Source organism: Macaca fascicularis, chromosome 11 (assembly GCF_037993035.2).
Source record: "Macaca fascicularis isolate 582-1 chromosome 11, T2T-MFA8v1.1".
Lineage (NCBI taxonomy): Eukaryota > Metazoa > Chordata > Mammalia > Primates > Cercopithecidae > Macaca > Macaca fascicularis.
This window is the reverse complement of record NC_088385.1, coordinates 100,308,586-100,317,982: the sequence shown is the minus strand read 5'-3', so window position 1 is coordinate 100,317,982 and position 9,397 is coordinate 100,308,586. Positions and strand designations below refer to the sequence as shown.

Sequence of the window (9,397 nt, the reverse complement as noted above, 5' to 3'; positions counted from 1 at the left end):
GAGCTACGATCATGCCACTCATTCCAGCCTGGGCGATAGAACGAGATTCTGTCTCTAAAAAAAATTAAAAAAAAAACACAAAAAACTTGAAATCAGGTAGTATGAGGCAGCTAATATTCTTTTACAAAATTGTTTTGGCTATCCTACTTCCTTTGCTTTTTCTTATACATTTTAGAATCAGCTTGTCAATTTCTGCAAAAGTGTCTAGTGGAATTTTGATTGCGATTGCATTGAATCTATAGATCTATTTAGGGAGGACTGATATTTTAACATATTGTGACTTCCAATCCATGAACCCAGTGTATCCCTCCATTTGTTTATTTTTTTTTCCCTACCATGCAAGAAATGTCAACTGCAGTTGAGCAGAAAAATACCCTACTTGAAGTCTGCAAAGTCGAAATGATCTCTGGTTCTGCAAAGTATGGGACAAAATCCAATGATTCAACTTAATTTAATTTCTTTAAGGTCAACTTAATTTCTTCAGGTATTTATCTTCAGTACATTTAAATAATCATTTTTAGAAAGGTCCTGATGGTTTGACACTTCCTAGAGTCTTAAAATGACCTTTCTCTCTAAAGAATTGAGGCCTGGAAAGGTTGTTTGTCTTGTTTGTTTATAAATGATTCCACCAGTTACTAATGAGAAAATACTTGGAAACACTATTTGTTTCCACAAGAAACTTGACCTTTTAGTTTAAAAATACCATCTTAACTTCATCAAATTATAGTTGTATACTAACTTGTTTTTATTTTATTGTAATCTGTAAATTTTACATTTATTGCTTAAACATTGGTTTTCAGTCTAAGAGGGTCATTAGTCACAAAAGTAAGATGTATTCTCAGCCTTCTTAAACACAATTCTAGTATGTTTTAGGTATTCAAAAAACATTAAATAAAATAGAAACAAGAACAGTTGCCATTAAAAAAAAAAAAAAAAACTTTTACCACTAAAAGTTATCTTTTTTTTTTTTTTTTTTTGAGACGGAGTCTTGCTCTGTTGCCCAGGCTGGAATGCAGTGGCCGGATCTCGGCTCACTGCAAGCTCCGCCTTCCGGGTTTACGCCATTCTCCTGCCTCAGCCTCCCGAGTAGCTGGGACTACAGGCGCCCGCCACCTCGCCCGGCTAGTTTTTTGTATTTTTTAGTAGAGACGGGGTTTCACCGTGTTCGCCAGGATGGTCTCGATCTCCTGACTTCGTGATCCGCCGGTCTCGGCCTTCCAAAGTGCTGGGATTACAGGCTTGAGCCACCGCGCCCGGCCAAGTTATCTTTTTGAATAAAAAACGATTGGCAGATTTTTGATAATTAGAGAACTGAGGTGGTAGTTTGAATTTTTTTTATGCTTTTATAGAAGAAACTGTGAAAATTTCCATAAAAGTTTATGTATCTGTTTTGTTTTGTTTTTTTTTGAGACAGAGTCTCGCTCTGTTGCCCAGGCTGGAGTGTAATGGTATGATCTTGGCTCACTGCAACCGCCTCCTGGGTTCAAGTGATTCTCCTGCCTCAGCCTCTGGAGCACCTGGGATTACAGGCGTGCACCACCACGTCCAGCTAATTTTTGTGTTTTCAGTAGATACAGGGTTTCTCCATGTTGGCCAGGCTGGTTTCGAACTCCTGACCTCAGGTGACCCGCCCATCTCAGCCTCCCAAAGTGTTGGGATTATAGGCGCGAGCCACCATGCCCGGCCATATCTGTGTGTTTTTAAGGAACTTTCTAGTTAAAAGCTTTCTTCCTTCTGTGAATTCAACTTTAGGAGAAGATACTTTTAATTGAAGTTTCAAAGACATGTTTTTCTTATTTTTGAGATTGAGTCTCACTCTGTTGCCCAGGCTAGAGTGCAATGGTTCAATCTCGGCCCACTGCAACCTCCGCCTCCCAGGTTCAAGTGATTCTGCCACCTCAGCCTGCCAAATAGCTGAGACTACAGGTGCCTGCCACCACACCCAGCTAGTTTTTGTAATTTTAGTAGAGATGGGGTTTTGCCATGTTCGCCAGGCTGGTCTTGAACTCCTGACCTCAAGTGATCTGCCTGCCTCAGCCTCCCAAAGTGCTGAGATTACTGGTGGGAGCCACCACACCTGGCCTCAAGGACATATTTTTCTTTTCTTTACTTTTTTGAGACAGAATCTCACTCTTTTGCCCAGGTTGGAGTGCAATGGCATGATCTCAGCTCACTGCAACCTCTGCCTCCCTGGTTCAAGTGATTCTCTTGCCTCAGTCTCCTGAGTAGCTGTGATTACAGGCATGTGCCACCACACCCGGCTAATTTTTGTGTTTTTAGTAGAGACGGAGTTTTGCCATGTTGATCCGGCTGGTCTCAAACTCCTGACCTCGGGTGACCTGCCCTTCTCACCCTTCCAAAGGGCTGGGATTACAGGAATGAGCCACCATGCCCGGCCTCAAGGACATATTTTTCTTAATCTGAGTCTAGTACAATTAAGTATAGAATGTAAGAACTTTAAAAATTTTTTTTAAAATTCAGAGTAGCATTTAGCAAACTATTTCTGTAAAGGGCCAGATAATAAACATACTGGGCTTTGGGAGCCACATGGTCTCTGTTATGACTACTCATGGTAGAGATCATACACTGAAGCCAGCCTCACGTAAATGAGTAGGTATGGTTCTGCTCCAATGAAACTTTTTGACTAACAGAAACAAGGGGCCAGATTTGACTTCTCTGATTTATAGGGTTTTGGGGGAGTGAGCTATTATAAAGATTTTGATAAAGGAACACCATTCACCATTTACAGGAGGGCTCTCTCATGTCTTTTCAGGAAGCCTCAAAGTTAAACTCATCTTGAACCGAGGGTTAGTTGTCCATACAGCTCCAGCTGTGCCACAAATTATCTGAGTGAGTTGGGAGAATTTGCTTGATACTTTATGCTTCTATTTCTTAATTTGTTTGTTCTTTTTCTTTAAATTTCTTTTAAATATTAAAAAAAAATTTCTTATTGGGCAGCCTCTTGAGCCAGAGTAGGTTCAGAGACTCCCAATTTCTTAATTTACAAAAAGAGGATGATGATAGATTTGCCTCAAATGGCTGTTGTGAGGATTAAATGGGTCAACGTGAATAAAGCGCTAAGAATGCTGCCTGCCATGTAAGTTTTATGGAAGTGTTAGCTGATATTATTAGTAATCCATAATGAAAACAGAAATTAATCAAACTTTAATTTCAAGCATCTTTTATAAATTGAACAAAGGATGGTGCTATCTTTGGGAGGCTGAGGCAAGCAGATCACTTGAGGTCAGGAGTTCGAGACCAGCCTGGCCAACATGGTGAAACCCCATCTCTACTTAAAAAAATACAAAGATTAGCAGAGCATGGTGGTAGGCACCTGCAATCCCAGCTACTTAGGAAGCTGACACAGGAGAATCTCTTGAGCCCAGGAGGTGGAGGCTACAGTGAGCTGAGATTGTGCCACTACACTCCAACCTGGGCGACAGAGTGAGACTCTGTCTCAAAAAAAAAACAAAACCCAAAAAACAAACCCCAAAATAGGTTGGTGTTATGATCTGAATGTTTATGTTCCCCCAGATTCATATGTTGAAACCTGATCTCCAATGTGAAGTATAAGAAGGTGGGGTCTTTGGGAGGTGATTAGGTTTTGAGGACAAAGCCATAGTGAATGGGATTAGCACCCTTATGAAAGAGGCCCCAGAAAGCTCCCTCACCCCTTCTTCCCCGTGGGGTTATAGCAAAAAGGAAGCAGTTTATGAACTAGGAAGTGGGCCCTCACTAGACACAAAATCTGCCAGTACCTCGATCTTGGACTTCTTAGCCTCCAGACCTGGGGGAAATAAATTTCTGTTGTTTATTAACCACTCTGCTTATGGCATTTTATTAGAGAAGTTCAAATAGACTAAGACAGCTGGAAAAATAATGCTTAGAATTAATATGTGGGAATGTAAAAGTAAATCGATCCAGCAACCCAGGCCATGCTTCTCTGTGGCAGCAATCGACTGATTAACAACTGCCTGCGTCCACAGAGCATTTGTATTCCAGCCTCTACACCCCCACCTAGCACAGTTTCTTGTTTATCTAATCTGCCTGACTTCAGTAGGCATTTGGGTTTCTGACCCTCAATCTAGACAGACATACATTAAATCTCATTGGTATTTAATAGGCCAGGCCAGATTAGGAACCTTGGTGGTCCTCGCACGGAGAAGAATATGATGTCTGTCTTCCAATCCCTACCTTCACCTGGCTTCTGTGTATTAAAACTAAAAACAATATTTAAACTATACAAAAGTTCAGGCCAGTCCAACATAGTTCAGATTTTTTCCCTCAATGTGATTTTCAGAGTGTTTTTTGGGAAGTAGGGAATTCTTTCTGAAGCAATTTTTTGGGTGCTGCTTTGCTGATGTCTAACTATGGGCTCAGTCTGTCTCTGGGGGCATCCTGGACACTTCCTTCCCTCCGACTTGCAGCATTTCTTTTTGCCTGGATTTCCTTGTACTCTTGCTCTGCATCCTCAGTCTGGAGTGTAATCCGAGCCCCAGCCTGTGTGACTGCAGCTGGGATACTCTTTGTTACTTTCAATTCCCTCTCTTCCCAGGTCATAGGACCTGTTCTCCCTACCCATCTGCAGCACTAGATGCCAGACGTATGGCTGCAAAAATAATTACGAGTCCCTTGGGCAGATGGGGCCAGGGCTCTGATATATTATATTAGCACAGGAGCTGAGCTAGATGGTTGTGCAGGTGAAAGTCTGCAGTGACTGGTTATGAGAGTGTCCCAAGAAGGCTTTGAATTTGATCATGCCTAAGGCTAGAGTCTTTGCACCTGTTAGGGATCATTCCCATTCTCCAGATAAGGACACTGATGATCTCTCAGTAAATGGTAGAGTCTGCCTTTGAACCCTGGTCTGTGTGGTTGGTTTTGATGCTTTGTTGGGGGATGGAACATGGACAATCATTCTTGCCTGTGAAGACAGAATAGATCACAGAGAAGACTGCATACTTGCTCAGCAGGCTGTCCTTGCTAGCTTTGTCAGGACAATGGTTAGTAACATGAGTCCTTTGGACTGTGATAAGGAAGAAGACATTTAAGGGTAACAGGTAAGATCTCTGAGTGCTTCTTTATTACTCTTTCCCCTGACTTCTACTTGAGAAGTGTCCTCAGATTAGATTTCCTTTTCATTTTGTTTTCAACCTAGATTCTTGCAGAAAGAAGCAAACATAAGCAATCCTCTTGTTCTTGTTTCAACATGGAACGACAGTCATCAAACTGTAGGCTCCAGAGGAGCAGATTCCAAATCTGAAAGTTGTTAGCATGTTAGTCTGTTTGGGTAACTTAATTTACCTGGAGGAATCCTCCTGAAGTTTTTTGAGCTGATTTTCCCATCATGATGAACACAGGGCCTTAAATGAAGACTTTGAGCAGAGGAGGAAAAACAAGAAAGGCATACAAGTGTGTGTGGGTGGCCCTATCCTAGGCTCACATTGTAGAACCTCCTATGCATGGTGTTGTCTCTTTACCTCTGTGCATTCTCTGTGGACTGTAAGCTTCTCAAAGTCAGGGACTGCTGTCAGGGACTACTGTCTTCTTAATCTTTGCATCCTCCTCACCTAGCACAGTGCCTGGCATATAGCAGGTGGCCAGGGATATTAAGGACAAATGAATGCATGCATGAAAGGTAAAGAAGCATAGAGGGATGAGAAGCAGAAGAAAAGGTCTATGGGCAGAAGCATTGTGGGGGCATCTAGGGAGGCAGTGCTAGTGAATAGTGGGCCCTGCAGTCAGACTGCTCAAGATGAGTTCCTGGCCCCACCTCCTGTCACTGCATAACCTTGGACAAAGTGCTCGACCTCTCCAGGCTCCATTTAAAAAATTCCTGTAAAGACTGGGTGTGGTGGCTCACTCCTGTAATCTCAGCACTTTGGGAGGCCAAGGTGGGCGGATCACGAGGTCGAGAGATCGAGACCACCCTGGCTAACACGGTGAAACCCCATCTCTACTAAAAATACAAAAATTAGCTGGGTGTGGTGGCACACACCTGTAGTCCTAGCTACTCGGGAGGTTGAGGCAGGAGAATCACTTGAACCCGGGAGGCAGAGGTTGCAGTGAGCAGAGATCATGTCACTGCACTCCAGCCTGGCAACAGAGTGAGACTCAGTCTCAAAAAAGAAAAAAAAAAAAAGTCTGTAAAATGCTGAGAAGATGGATTGTGATGGTCTTCATCTTACAGGATGGTTATGAGATATTTATTGGGTTACATGAGGTATTTATTGTGTCCTGGCTTGGATAGGGCATCATATGCCTAGGAGGCAATCTAGATTTTTGAGTATAAATGTGTAAGTTATATTGAGTCAGAGATCTTAGAAGACTTTGATAGATGGCATGGAGGCTAGAAAAGTCCAAGACAGGTCGGGTGCGGTGCCTCATGCCTATAATCCTAGCATTTTGGGAGGTTGAGGCGGGTGGATCACCTGAGGTCAGGAGTTTGAGAAAAGCTTGGCCAACAGGGTGAAACCCCATTTCTACTAAAAATACAAAATATTAGCTGGGCGTGGTGGGGAGCACCTGTAATCTCAGCTACTCAGGAGGCTGAGGCAGGAGAATAGCTTGAACCCAGGAGACAGAGGTTGCAGTGAGCCGAGACTGTGCCATTGCACTCCAGCCTGGGCAACAACAGTGAAACTTCATTTAAAAAAAAAAAAAAAAAAAAATCCAAGACACATTGGTGTGGCAGAGAGGGAAAAATTAAAAAAGGAAAGTCCAAGATATGTGAGGATATTGCATTCTGAAAAAGAGGTCAAAAATGGCTAGAAAAAGTTGAAAGTAGGAATTAAATAAAATTCTGATGGAACTGGCCGGGGAAAATGAGGGAATTGAGTGGTTAGGCAGCCCTTCGTCCTGAGCATACAAAATTTCCCACAGCGAGCAATGGGGCATTTCCTTCAGATGACTTAGGGGCTTTTGGTTGGTCTGATGCTTTTTTGTTGTTGTTAAGGAAAATAGATGCCATATTAAGTCTTTTAGAAAATTGGTTAACCGACAGGTACATTTTAATGCCATTTTTAAAATTTTAAGTTATTCTGAGTTTGAGAGTCATTTTTATTTCTTTCCATGAACCTTCCTGCAGTGGACAAGACAGGGGTAGGACTTTTCCAACCCTATCTTTAGATCTGTTGCTTAATACTATGTACCTGTTTTTCATTTCTAATTCATCATTTTTGACTACGTAATACATTCACATAATTCAAGAATCAACCCAGCCAGGTGCGATGGCTCATGCCTGTAATACCAGCACTTTGGGAGGCTGAGGTTGGCAGATCACTTGAGGTCAGGAGTTCAAAACCAGCCTGGCCAACATGGCAAAACCCCATCTCTGCTAAAAATATAAAAATTAGCTGGGTGTGATGGTGCGTGCCCATAATCCCAGCTACTTGGGAGACTGAGCCAGGAGAATCACTGGAACCCAGGGGATGGAGGTTGCATTGAGCTGAGATCATGCCACTGCACTACAGCCTGGGCAACAGAGCAAGACTCAGTCTCAAAAAAAAAAAAAAAAAAAAAAAAGCTGATATGAAAGTTACGCCTTGAGAGATCTTCTTCCTCTCTCGCCAGCTATCCACCCTGGTCCCTGCTCCTACCCAGGTTATCTTCCCAGTTCTCTAGAGAAGGGCCTTTTATTTGGTTTAAATATCTTGTTACGAGCAATGCAGCAATGTAACCCTATACACACAGACATTTTATGTTTGCAGATATGTAAGATATTCTGCAGATATCCCCCAGAAGTGAGATTTTTGTACCAAGGATACACATATTTGTAATTTTGATTGACTTTGCCAAATTGCCCTCCTAAAGGACACATCATTTCACACTCCAGGTATGAGCCTGCCTATGCCCCACTCCCTCCCCAGCCTCCTGATACGACATGTCATCACACTTGCCAGGCTAAGAGGTAAAATATGTTCTCAACATGGCTTTAACTTGTGTTCTTATTATGACTGGAGTCGATGTGACTAAGTACGTGCGATTAGGAGCCATTTGTATTTCTTTTATTTCATGAATTGTGCATTTATGTCACTTGCTTATTTTTAAAAATTATTTTACACTTTTTGTTGTTTGAGTTCTAAAACACTCAGAACATTCATTTGTCAACTATTTGCTGATCAACTATGTTGCACCAGGCTCCACAAAGGCACAGACTAGATGGAGGTGAATAGGATGCTGCCCCCGCCTTCCAGAAGCTCACAGTCTAATGAGGAAGTCTTGCTCTGTCACCCAGGCTGGAGTCCACTGGTGCGATCTCTGCTCACTGCAACCTCTGCCCCTCTGGGTTCAAGTGATCCTCCTGCCTTAGTCTCTCAAGTAGCTGGGATTGCAGGTGCCCACCACCATGCCCAGCTAATTTTTGTATTTTCAGTAGAAACAAGGTTTCACCATGTTGGCCAGGCTGGTCTCTAACTCCTGAGCTCAAGTGATCCATGTGCCTTGGCCTCCCAAAGTGCTGGGATTATAGGCATGAGCCACTTCGCCTGGCCTTTTTTTTCCCCCCCTAACAAAAGAGAAAAACGTGCACGTCTCTGTCTAGATCTAGGTCTATATGTAGGTCTAGATAGAGATTGAGATATATGAGTTCTCCATTAGACTGTGAGCTTCTGGATCTGCTTTCTTTGAAATCTAGATCTAGATACAGATAGAAAGAAGCAATACAGCTACCAAGCATTAAAGTTGTACGGAAGGTATCACGGGCCCAGCAAGGTGGTGAAGGCCCTAGCCAAGTTGAGGTGGGCCTAGAAGTCTCAGCGGACACTTTCTAGGCCCATCGGGAAGTGAAGAGCAGTCCAGGCTGAAAACGTCATAGGGCTCTCCCCTTCCCTGGGTCCTTAGTGCTGCTGTCTGACCCTGGCAGTCCTCCCCACCTCCTGCTTCAGTGCCTGTCACTTTGTGAGTGCTAAATACATGTTCCCTGAGTGCAGTAACTGAAGAAGAGTCTGACGCAAGAGCCCTGTTGAGGTGTGAGAAGGCAGGGGCGGTGGCATGGGCAAGGTCGTCCTCAGGGGTGGACGGTGGCAGCATCCTGCTGTTTCTCAACACCTCCCCTCCTGGCAGGGACCTTGGAACCTTCTTTGACTCTCTTGTGTTCAAGGAGCTGACCTGTCTCACTTGGGTTCCGGCTCCCTTCTCTTTCCTGCTGGTTCCCTTACTTCAGTTAAACCCTTTGTTTCACTGCTTTCACCCTGCTGCTCCCCTCAATTTCTCTCTCTGTGTCTCTCTGGTGGCTGGCATCGTTTCCTCGTTCCTCAGACCACTATACTAGAGATAATCTTTTGTTATTTGTCTGAAAGTTGAAGTCTTGCCTTACTCCCACCCCACAGCACTCTCTGGCTGTCTGTCTCGGTGTCTCTTTCTCCAAACTCAAAAAGACAGATGTGATGTTAGTTTGCTA

General features: G+C 43.4%; 1 long non-coding RNA gene across 1 annotated transcript in view; it reads left to right on the top strand.

Moving 5' to 3' along the window:
• Positions 1–348: 348 nt before the first annotated feature.
• The window catches only part of LOC123567566 (uncharacterized), a 111,132-nt gene continuing 102,083 nt past the window's right edge, over positions 349–9,397 (top strand). Inside the window, exons 1-2 of the long non-coding RNA XR_006690581.3 lie at positions 349–484; positions 2,774–2,850. This is a non-coding gene — a long non-coding RNA (uncharacterized lncRNA). The remainder of the gene's footprint in view (positions 485–2,773; positions 2,851–9,397) is intronic.